Source organism: Protopterus annectens, chromosome 6.part0 (genome assembly GCF_019279795.1).
Source record: "Protopterus annectens isolate FY-2018-M chromosome 6.part0, PAN1.0, whole genome shotgun sequence".
NCBI lineage: Eukaryota > Metazoa > Chordata > Ceratodontiformes > Protopteridae > Protopterus > Protopterus annectens.
Window position 1 is genome coordinate 790,471,201 of NC_056737.1, and position 12,118 is coordinate 790,483,318.

Consider the following 12,118-nt stretch of genomic DNA (forward strand, 5'->3'; position numbering starts at 1 on the left):
TAAACATCATGTCCATATTTAAAGATGTTGTTCTCTAGTACTATATTAAATACTATATTAAATAGAACACATATTAAATTAATCTTCTCTGTGCTAAAGTCACTATGCTCCTGCAAACAAGTTCTGGTGGCTTCTTTCCCATAATCATTAAGGATTACTGTAAATAGGTTCATAGGTTCATAGATTAGTACTAAGCTAACTGCCCTTGCGAGACATTTTAAGCCTAGCCAATTATCCCTTGTGAGACTCAAACCCTGCACCTTGTGTTTGTAAGGCAAACACCTTAACCATTAGGCCACCCTCCCAACCCTAAACAACCTCTGTACATCCATACTCACCATAAGTTGTTGTTTTCTATTTTCTAGGAAGCTCATATATTCATACAACATATCTATAAACTGCCTAGTGTCCTTAAGCACTATGTCAACTTTCTATAATACAGATTTCAATTGTTGTTCAATAAAAATGGAGAGAGGTTCACTAAGGCACCCCTCTCCTGCCACTATAGGACATAGTGGTGGAGAATTGTAGTCCTTATGAATTTTGGGGAGTCCTTTTATAATGGGGATGTTAGGACTCAATACATATAAAAACTCATAGACACTCTGATCATGTTTCTGACATGCCAGAAGTTATGATAAAGTATTATGTACAGAGCAAGTCATTTGACTGACCTGTGCATAGTTGATCTTTTTATATGTACTCTCATCAGAAAGCATGGAATGAATTTTAGTTCCATAATAAGCCTTTCCCAGGACCGCAATAGCACCCCCTTTCTGCACAGGTCGAATTATAATATTATCATTAGCTTGTAGGTGTTTAAGTGCTTGCTTCTCCTCACATGTTAAGTTGTGAAAGCAGTGATAAGGCTCATTCATCTTCTTAGAAATATCTACCTCACAAACTTTCGTAAACATATCTATTGTATAATTGTTCTGTGTGACAAATGTACCAGTTTTTTTAAATGCACCTGTTACATTGTTGTCACTATTTCTGAATAAATGCTTCAACATAACATTCCTACCGAACAACCTTAAGTCAATGATGACATCTCTTAAGTCTAGATGGAATCTCAGGAATGAACAAAAGGCCTCTCTATTCAGTAATGATAGCTGTGTTTCTGATAACTTAAATTTATTTATATTAACTCATTACATCTGAGTAACGGCAACAGGTACATCTGCAGTTAACTCCTACTGACACCTCAAATATTGCTTGTTCACATTTGCATCAATAATTCCAAAACCACACTATGTACAAGGTTATAAAGATTTCATTTTAAAGCTTACACAATGGCAAACTCAACTGCATTAACATTTGACTTCTGTCTAGTGCAGGTAAGTAGATTTTTAGCTGTTATTTTTATGCTATTAATTTATATAGATATAATTTTCACACTTTTCTAAATATCTCAACAACCAAGTAACACGGAGAGAACTCCTTAGCCTCATATGAAAGCTTTCAGCTAGATGAATAAAATGCTGCTGACAGCATGTGTATGATTTGAGTGGTTGTTCAGATAGCGTAAGTTGTTTACACAGTATTATAAATGTAACCGTTACTGTGGTTATTGTGACTTATAAAATTCAGTTTAAGAACTAGAACCCAAAGAATACTGCCAATATAAAATAGTTTGTGTTGAAGAGTTTGCTATTTATACTTCTTTCATAACCCCTATGGTTCCAGAAATAGGAGCATTTGTTTGAAATATGAGGGCATAATTTGATTCTGTCAAAAGCTTAGGCTCCGCCCATTGGAAGATACAGTGCCAACTTCCTGAGCTCTATTGGAGTGAACGAGTTAACAACTAGACCATTCCATTCTGCATTCAGACACTCAGAATTTAACTTTCATATGACATTTTCCTTCTTTTTTGATCTCTGCTCATTGACTGATTTCTCTTGTTCATAATTGGTTGTTTTATCAGTAATGCTATTGCCAGAAAAAATGATAAAACTAGAGAGGTCTCTTTACGTCTTGCCCCTAAACAAGGATTAAATTTAGAGGTACCCATTGAATTATTTGTATTAGTTTTATCTGTTTTATCACAGCTCATATTCAAGAGACTGCTCGTAGAGGATTTATCAGCCAGAATTTGTTTAATAGTATTGGCCTTGTCAGTATTCAGCACCATATTACTGTTTATTCTCTCCTTTTCTTTGCAAATATATGGCTGCCTTTTTTTTTGAAAACAAATTTATTGATTTTCAAATACAAGCAAAACATATACATCAAATATTTTACAGAAATTCAACCCTAAAAAAGGAATCCAAATGAAGCACAATTAAAGTATTTACAAAGATGTCCACAATTCAAAACTACATTAAACCTTAATGTACAGAAGATGATTTCATAAAACATACTCTTTACCAGAAAGGCTCATCCAGACTCTGCTACACTTTGCTGTGAAGGAAAGGTTAGTTTGCTGTAATTTTTTGTATTTCTGTATTGCCTTTCTATATTTTGAATACTGTAGTTTGTTTTATTTACCTTGTGTTTTGCTTGCATTCTGTTTTAACAGCATATTAAAACTTCAAAAGAGACCACAGCTCTCTCTGTTCTGAGTCAGGCAGAAATAAGAACTGATTAATTAAGGACTCATTCATAAGACAGAAGAGGTCACTTAAGGTTAATCACTTGTTAACAGAGGGGGTGGAGCTAGGAACTAAAATTTCTATTTAAGGAGTAAACTAAAACATTTCAGAGCTTTACCAGAAAGGCTCATCCAGACTCTGCTACACTTTGCTGTGAAGGAAAGGTTAGTTTGCTTTTATTTTATGTATTTCTTTATTGCCTTTCTATATTTTGAATACTGTAGTTTGTTTTCTTTACCTTGTGTTTTCCTTGCATTCTGTTTCAACAGCATATTAAAACTTCAAAAGAGACCACAGCTCTCTCTGTTCTGAGTCAGGCAGAAATAAGAACTGATTAATTAAGGACTCATTCATAAGACAGAAGAGGTCACTTAAGGTTAATCACTTGTTAACAGAGGGGGTGGAGCTAGGAACTAAAATTTCTATTTAAGGAGTAAACTAAAACATTTCAGAGCTTTACCAGAAAGGCTCATCCAGACTCTGCTACACTTTGCTGTGAAGGAAAGGCTAGTTTGCTGTTATTTTTTGTATTTCTGTATTGCCTTTCTATATTTTGAATACTGTAGTTTGTTTTCTTTACCTTGTGTTTTGCTTGCATTCACTTAAGGTTAATCACTTGTTAACAGAGGGGGTGGAGCTAGGAACTAAAATTTCTATTTAAGGAGTAAACTAAAACATTTCAGAGCTTTACCAGAAAGGCTCATCCAGACTCTGCTACACTTTGCTGTGAAGGAAAGGTTAGTTTGCTTTTATTTTATGTATTTCTTTATTGCCTTTCTATATTTTGAATACTGTAGTTTGTTTTCTTTACCTTGTGTTTTCCTTGCATTCTGTTTTAACAGCATATTAAAACTTCAAAAGAGACCACAGCTCTCTCTGTTCTGAGTCAGGCAGAAATAAGAACTGATTAATTAAGGACTCATTCATAAGACAGAAGAGGTCACTTAAGGTTAATCACTTGTTAACAGAGGGGGTGGAGCTAGGAACTAAAATTTCTATTTAAGGAGTAAACTAAAACATTTCAGAGCTTTACCAGAAAGGCTCATCCAGACTCTGCTACACTTTGCTGTGAAGGAAAGGCTAGTTTGCTGTTATTTTTTGTATTTCTGTATTGCCTTTCTATATTTTGAATACTGTAGTTTGTTTTCTTTACCTTGTGTTTTGCTTGCATTCTGTTTTAACAGCATATTAAATCTTCAAAAGAGACCACAGCTCTCTCTGTTCTGAGTCAGGCAGAATTTTTTCCCTCCCTCCCATCCATTTCAGTTGTCTTGTTAAATACCACTGTCTTTCTAGTTGCCCGCCTCTTATGTTAATCTGACCATATATCTCATTTCTCTCTACTTTCACTGGCTTATGTGAGTAAACCATCACTTTTGAAATCCCACCCCTTCAATTATTTAAATTTATTGGCCATCCTACAGTATTTCATAGTACCAAAATACAAAAGTAACCACCCCTTTCAGTCCATCTTGCTGTTTTAAAAATAGCAACTCTCCACTAAACCTTAACTTTTTAAACAGGTAAAACTCAAGTGCACACTGCAGAGTGCATTCTTTTCAATCTTACCTTTAAGCATCCCTGTTACTAGCACTTTCTCTAATACCTAAAAAGATCATCTCTACTTGACTCCAAGTAGACTTTTCTCTATCTGTTAAACCTAGCACTTGCTCCTACAGTACTTATTACCTTGATACGGCACTCTTATAGATAGCACCCCAAAAAGGCAAACCCCCATTTCTCGGTCACCCACGTCCCCCGGAATCTCTTTTAAAGTTTTTTTGTCTAGTCCTTCTAGCATGTCGAGGGATCAGTTGCTAGTGTCCTCTCCTGCTCAGATGGTGAACCTGGGAATATTGAGGCAATGTTACAATTGCCTCATGTACACAGACAACCCTCTCCTCCTCCCACAAAACACAAATACATGCGAGAGATGCAACTATACGGCCAAACTGGAGGCTGAGCTCTCTCAACATAGGACTGGCAAGACCAGTCAGGAGGAGAAGGTTACCACACACACTATAGACCCAGTCTCACATAGTACCATCACAACCTCAAATCATACACATAAACACACAAAGACATACTCGGCTCTGATCAAAAATCTACCAAAACAGCAGAGGCCACCAAAGCAGACACCCAAACAACCACCACCTCAGAACACAACACCTGCAACACATAGACCTCACAGTCAGAGTGTCAAACAGTCACAGCCCTTAAGGCCAAACACAATGCCAGACACACTAGTCATTGGTGACTCCATAGTCAGACACACTGACGTCCCGCTCACCAGACTGAGTAAGGAGAAGGTCACAGTAAGCTGCCTGTCGGGCGCTAGAATCCACCACATAACGCAAGCACTCAGGTCTCTCAACAGCAGGTACAAATACGACTCAGTCATTGTCCACGCTAGTGTAAACGACCTGAGACGTACCTCCTTGGACTACATGAAAAGAGACATTGAGGAGCTCTCTGATTATGTAGCCCAGGCAGGTATGACCCTGACCTTGAGCAGTATCCTACCTTCACCAAGAATGATGCCACAATACAGAGATAAGATGATCAGCTTTAACAATTGGCTTAAACTCTGGTGTCATTCAAAGGGGATCCAATGTCTGTCTGCCTGGGATGACATGCTGGACAAGCCACGATGCTTCAAGGGACGGCTTGCACCTGTCACCCTGGGATTCCGGATATTGGCAAAGGCTCTTGCCACCCCATAGTGCCTTTTTAGGCAAGGCTCAAATTCTAAACCTACCACCCTAGAACACAAAAAGGAAAAAACTAAGGGTAATGCTGCTCAATGCCAGAAGTCTAAATCTCAAAATGCACTCGAGGCCCTTCTCAGTATGGAGAACATCGATGTCTGTGCAGTGACAGAAACCTGGTTCAAGGCTCCTGAGGGCACCCCAGCACTATCAGGTTTTACCTCTTATCATGCGTTCCGGCCCCAAAATCCGGACAATACCAAGAAAGGAGGGTATCCATATTCATCAAGGACACCCACACCTCAAGACTGGTGGCAACGCACGATGCATCGGAGACCATCCAGGTGCAATTAACCATAGGCAAGACTGCTCTGCAAATTGTAGCATGTTACAGGCCACCCTCACAAACTCAGGAACCTCACATGGCCTTCCTGAAAACACTAGAGGGATAAATGTATCACCAAACACCATCATACTAGGTGACTTCAATTACCCTAATATAGACTGGGAACACTACTCAAGCCCAAACACCCTAGCCCAAAAGTTCCTGGAATTCATAAACTCAAATGCCATGGAACAACTAGTCACCATCCCCACAAGAGGAGAAAACATACTTGATCTCATCATCGCGAACATGGGAGCACAATGTTCAACACCGGAAGTATACCCCTCACTGGTGAGATCAGATCACAAACTAATCTCGCTGGAGGTCCTCATCCCACCCCCACCTGAAATAAAAAGACCACAGTAAAGAACTTGTCGAAAGCTGACTTCACACTTCTAAAGACTAGTGTGGTCTCCTTTAAGGCCCCGGAGCCGGCAGAAAACAGTACTCAAGCCGCTGAATCACTTACAAATGCCTTCTACCAGCACCTGCAGGACTGCATGGATAAGGCAATCCCAAGCAAAACAAAGACTCTTTGTACCAAAGGCAAGCGTCCAGTCTGGTGGACCCCAGCCATAAACAAACTCTACAACAAAAGGAGGAAGCTACTACAAGATAGAGCAAAATCCTTAAAAGGTAATACACCCTTGATCACTATAAGTAAAAAACTAAGAGCTCTCATAAAATCATCCAAAGCAAATTTTGAGAGAAAAATAGCTAAAGACTCAAAAGACAATCATAAGGCCTTCTTTAGCTATGTTAGAAACCTGGGAGGAAACTCCCAGATATGCTCAGAACTAGTTCAAAATGATGTGAAGTTTACTGATCCTACAGACATTGCCAACATACTGGCTGACAGGTTCAGTGCAAACTTCTCCCAAAGGAGAGATATCTATACCAAGCGATTGCAGCCCCCCAAACATCTCCAACGCCCCCCCAAAAGGAGAGATATCTATACCAAGCGATTGCAGCCCCCCAAACATCTCCAACGCCCAAGTGAGAACTGCTCTCTCCAAAGCAAAAAACACAGCATCCATGGGACCTGATGGTGTCCCCGGCTGTGTGCTCCACGAACTCAATGAGGAATTAAACCCACAGCTAGGACAGCTGTTTAATCATAGTCTTACCTCTGGATACATACCCAGGGAGTGGCGCACTGCAACTGTGGTCCCACTTCACAAAGGCGGTGCCTCCACCGACCCTGGAAATTACCGGCCCATTAGCTTGACAAGCCTTATCTGCAAAGACATGGAGAGGATCATAATGGACCTCGTAAATAAAGACATAGGGAATTTGCAGACTTTGGATCCATCCCAGTTTGGCTTTGTCAAAGGCAGATCATGCCTTCTAAACTTGGTTGACTTTTTCGAAACAGTCACCAAAGCCATTGATGAGGGAAAGCCAATCCATACAGCCTACCTCGATCTGGCGAAGGCCTTCGATACAATGCCCCACTCGGGTATCATTGAAAAACTCATCAGCTTAAATGTTAACCCATACATCACAAGATGGGTTGCAAACTGGCTGAGTGACAGAACCCACAGGGTCAGAGTTGCTGGCGCCATGTCAGACTCAAAGCCTGTCACAAGTGGTGTACCACAGGGCTCAGTCCTGGGCCCACTCTTGTTTGGCATCTACTTTTCTGAAGTACAAGCAAACACAGGAGGGTTATGGCTGACAAAGTTTGCAGATGACTGCAAACTGGGCGCCATAGTAGAAAACACATATGACACAGGTATCCTTCAGAAGGGTCTCACAGAAACGGATAACTGGTGCCAGAGCCATGGCCTAAAGTTAAATGCCAAAAAATGCATAGTCATACCCTTCGGGAAAAACAAGGTTACCCCTAGCTACCAAATAGGTGGCAATCCACTGAGCACAGAAGAAGTTATCAGGGACCTGGGGACCCAGGTTGATAGTAGTCTGTCATTCGACACCCATGTAGCTAAAGTAGTTAGGAAGACCTTCTACATTGCCCACCTTATCATGAAGGGATTCTCATCTAGATCAAGGGAGGTCATAGTCTCCCTATACTCATCACTCATCAGACCAATGATTGAGTACAATGCCCCATTCGGAATGTATCTGACCCGACACTTGCAGCAGCTGGAGAGGCCACAAAAGTTCCTCACCAAAAGGATAAAGGGTCTCAAACATTTGTCCTATGCTGCCCGACTGAAAGAACTCCAGCTCTATTCAGTCGCTTACCGCTTGCTCAGAGGTGTCCTTTGCCTAACATACAAGGCCATGTCAAACCCAGATTTGATGAATATGCTTCACCTCAAAAAATCTAGATCCGTCAGAGCCACAAGGGTGGGAGACTTAAACCTCGACACGGCTATTAATAGGACGTGCTGGATGGATAGATTCATCACCCAAAGACTCCCTATGCTGTGGAATAAAATCCCGGTATATGTGAGGCAGAGCACCTCGCTGGCCTTGTTCAAGAGAAATCTTGACCAATGGATGGGAGATCGCAGATATACCCCAGGGATTACCTCAGTGTCACTGCTCGACAGAGGCACAGCAAAATAATGGGTATAGTTCCCCATACTAAAGGGGTGGCGTAAGCCACAAAACTATGGGCTAGGCTTGTAAATGCCCTCGGGCAGATAGCCTAGTATGAACCTATGAAAGCTTTTAACTTATTCCACATGTTATATGAAAAAGTATTTCTGATTGATCTTGTTTTAATGGTCAATAATTCCAAATAACATACTTCAGTGATAATGTTTTTAAATTCTAAGAAAGAGGGAGAAGTATCAAATTTCCAATTTCTTGTTATAGCTTTTCTAGCAACAGCTAGAATAGATCAAACTAGGGGATATTTTTTTTAACACAGACAGGTACTGGTGTATTAAAAAGAACCAGAGATTCAGATAGGGTAACATTATCTGAAAATAAAGCCTGAAGAAAGTTGTTAATGTTGTCCCAATATTTTTTAGGACTATGCAGTCAAAAAACATGTGGAACCAGTCAGTCTTTGTTTCTATTTTACATCTTCAGCATAAATTATTTATCTTATTAATTTTGTCCATTATATAAGGTGTTAAAATGATCTGTACATAAATTTCCAGGCAAACAATCTCCATTTAAGTGAAGAAGTAGTGAATTAGTCAATTTGGATGATTCTAATATTATTTTCTTATTTTGATCATTAGGTAAATTGTTACTGACAGTAGAGAAATAATTCCAGTAATTCTCTGGATTCCTTTTTGTTTCTTTTCTAATTATTTTATACATTTGTGAGAGGTTTGCCTTTATTAGGAAATTTATGTTGTATAGATAAAATCAAATGGCTGAGTAATGTAGGGACAGGCTTTTTTATAATAGGTGACATTACATCTAATTTATTTAGAATGATCTGTCTCTGCAGGACTGTATTTCCAGCCATAATTTTTATTCATTTCAAATTTGGCTATTAAATAATCTACAGAGTTAAATTAATCATTTGTCACCATCTGAAACCAATATGCTAAATTTTTATCCTTAAAAACATCATTTTTGCAGGACCAGAGAAGGACATAATTCCCTGTGTAAAAGCAGTAGGAGAAAGAAGGAAAAAAACAGACTTTATAGGCTGGGGTTTTACAAATGAGATTTCTAAAATTGTTCAAAAGATGTTACATATAGTTTGATGTATATGTTTGAGGATTATATATAGTGAGAAAGTCTGTTAGCAACCATACAAATACATTATTTACTATCAATAATTTGTGGGAATTTGAAATATTACATGGTCAAATGACAATATCTCTAAAAAATTCTTCCATTTAGCTGTATAATATGTGTCTATTAACAGATATATAGATTTACCTACAGAGGAAATTTAATATAATTCCATATCTGGTAAACTTATTCCACCATTAGACCAATCTCTCAGATGATGTGCTAATGCCACTCTGGGTTTATTTGAAAAACCATAAGAGATTTAAGATCAATGAATTAAAATACTTTATTAGTGATTTATGGGGAGGTAAAGATAATGATTGTACTATATATAAATTTTTTGTAGTATTATCAGTTTGATAATTGAGAGTCTCTCCTCCATTATAAAGGGAAGTTTATTCCTTTTATTTATATGATTTTTTACAGAATCTAAACTATAATTAAGATGCATTATACCTTTAATGTTTTTAGTTGATACTATTCCTAAATATGTTATTTGTTCCAACTGAGCTAAATATTTGGCAAACTTCTTATTTAATTTACAGTTATTAGGGTAAATAGGAAGTATATTTGTTTTATTGTTATTAAAAATAAATCTGACTTCCTTTGAAAGTTTTCTATCATTTGAAAAATAGCAGAGATGGAAGCATTATTTTCCTTCAAAGTGAGGAGAATATCATCAGTGAATAGCTGAATTTTAGGAATCACTTTACGACTTACATTGAAACCCTCAATATCCTGTTCCATCCTTATTAAATTGACCCATGGTTCCATTACTAAGGTGAAGAGTAAGGGGGATAAAGGGCAACCTTTTTTGGTCCCTTTGAGAATTTATATATTTTGCATGGTGTGAGTACCTATTTTAATGTAATCTTGACTACCTTTACAAAGATGTGAGATAAGGTGAATACAGTTATTAGAGAAACTGAATTCTTCCATGAGCAAAATTAAATAATCTCAATTAACAGAATCAAAAGCAGAATTTATATCAAGACTAATTAGTGTTACGTTTCTTTTAAAATTTTAGCAGAATAAAGTTATAATTCTTTTTATGTTATCATATGCATTTCTATTTACAATAAAACCTGTTTGATCTTCATCCACCAGAGATGGAAGAAATATCTTTAATCTATCTGTATAAATGGACATGAACATTTTATAATTAACATTTAATAGAGAGATTGGTCTACATGAGGAACATTTAGAAGGATCCTTGTTAGGTTTTAGTATAGGTGATATCTTGAGAGATTGAGAAAACTTTATGTAATAAGCATAAAGCCTCTTTGGGCATTATTTTATAGACTTCAGGGATGATTCTGTCATTACCATGGGATTTGTTTTGTTTTAATTTATCAATTTGGTGTTGAACTTCAGTAAATGAAATAGGTTTATCTAAAGATTCATCTTGTCGTTTTGATAATTTATTTTTAGTATATTTTTTGATCAAGGCTCTTAGGAATCTAAAACATTTGATTTCTTACTAATTTTATAAAAACAAACTCTAAATTCTATCAGTATATCATATAAGTCAGACACCTTCTTTTTCTTGGGAGAGAAAATTTCATTGATATAATTACTAAGTCATTTGTTTTTTCTGGCTAAATTATTTAGAAACTTAGGGTGGACCGTAAAGTTTATAAATTTAAATTTCTCTAAATTAATCTTAAATAATCAAAAGAGGTAAAATTAAGTGTGATATAATATGTTAAGAAGCAAAACAATTAGTTACATTGCAAGTTAGGTTTTAAAAGTACTTATTGATCATAACAATAACATATATTAGCAACCAAATACAAAATTACTAATATTCAAGTGCATAAAAAGAAAGCAATATCATAGCATGATTAAATAAGACATAAATCATTTGTTGTCCTTTTACCCTGAAAGTTATAAAAAAAAATTCTAAATGGTTGTTTAAGTGAAGTTGAATATTTAACATTGCTATAGGTTGAGAAAATATTAACAAGATATTCTATTAGAGTATTGTAATTAAATGCATATTTTGAAATAATAAGTGTCTGTTCTCCTTTAACTCTAGAGTTACAAAAAGACTAAGTATGTGTACTAACAGCAAAAAACAAGAAAACAAAATTAGGTTAAGGTCAACAAATTACCTAACCAACTCAATATAATATTTATAAAACTATGTAATAAAGGTAACTATACAACCCTAATTACAGCTTTGATAAAGCATCAATACAAACTTTCAATAATAAAGAAATATTATTGAAATATAGAATGATAACGTAGCCACCTTTATAAATGACTATCCAACAATACTAACATTTAGTTTCAGGAAGTCCAAGAAATAATAGGGAACTGTCTACATATTTCAAATCTGATAATAATAATCTTTGGGATTTCTAACAAAATGAACCATCTCTGGGACACGGAATGCAAATTCTATAGTAACAAACCAAGAAATTATAAAATATCACATAACAGAGTTTCAGAATCAACATTTACAGCCAGAGTATAGCATAGAACTATGTACTGACACTGTTTATAATTTATGTCACTGTTCTTTTAAATAAATAACTCCGATGCTGCTAGAGATATGCATCATCTCCACAATAATGCACTTTTTTAGTGAAGTAAGCAAGATAACATTTAGTATTCACTGTACTTTCAGAAAATGTATAATCTGAAATTCTAAATAAATAAAGATTAGTGATAAATTGAAAGTACTACACCAACTCAAAAAATGTAATACCAAAAGGGGAATTATCATATTCTACAAATTCTAGCTCTTAAGTATTAAA

At 36.5% G+C, this 12,118-nt stretch overlaps 1 protein-coding gene across 2 annotated transcripts in view; it reads right to left on the reverse strand.

Moving 5' to 3' along the window:
* The window catches only part of RTN1 (reticulon 1), a 1,542,311-nt gene that overhangs the window by 1,163,943 nt on the left and 366,250 nt on the right, over window positions 1–12,118 (reverse strand). The gene's annotated exons all lie outside the window — the stretch shown is intronic.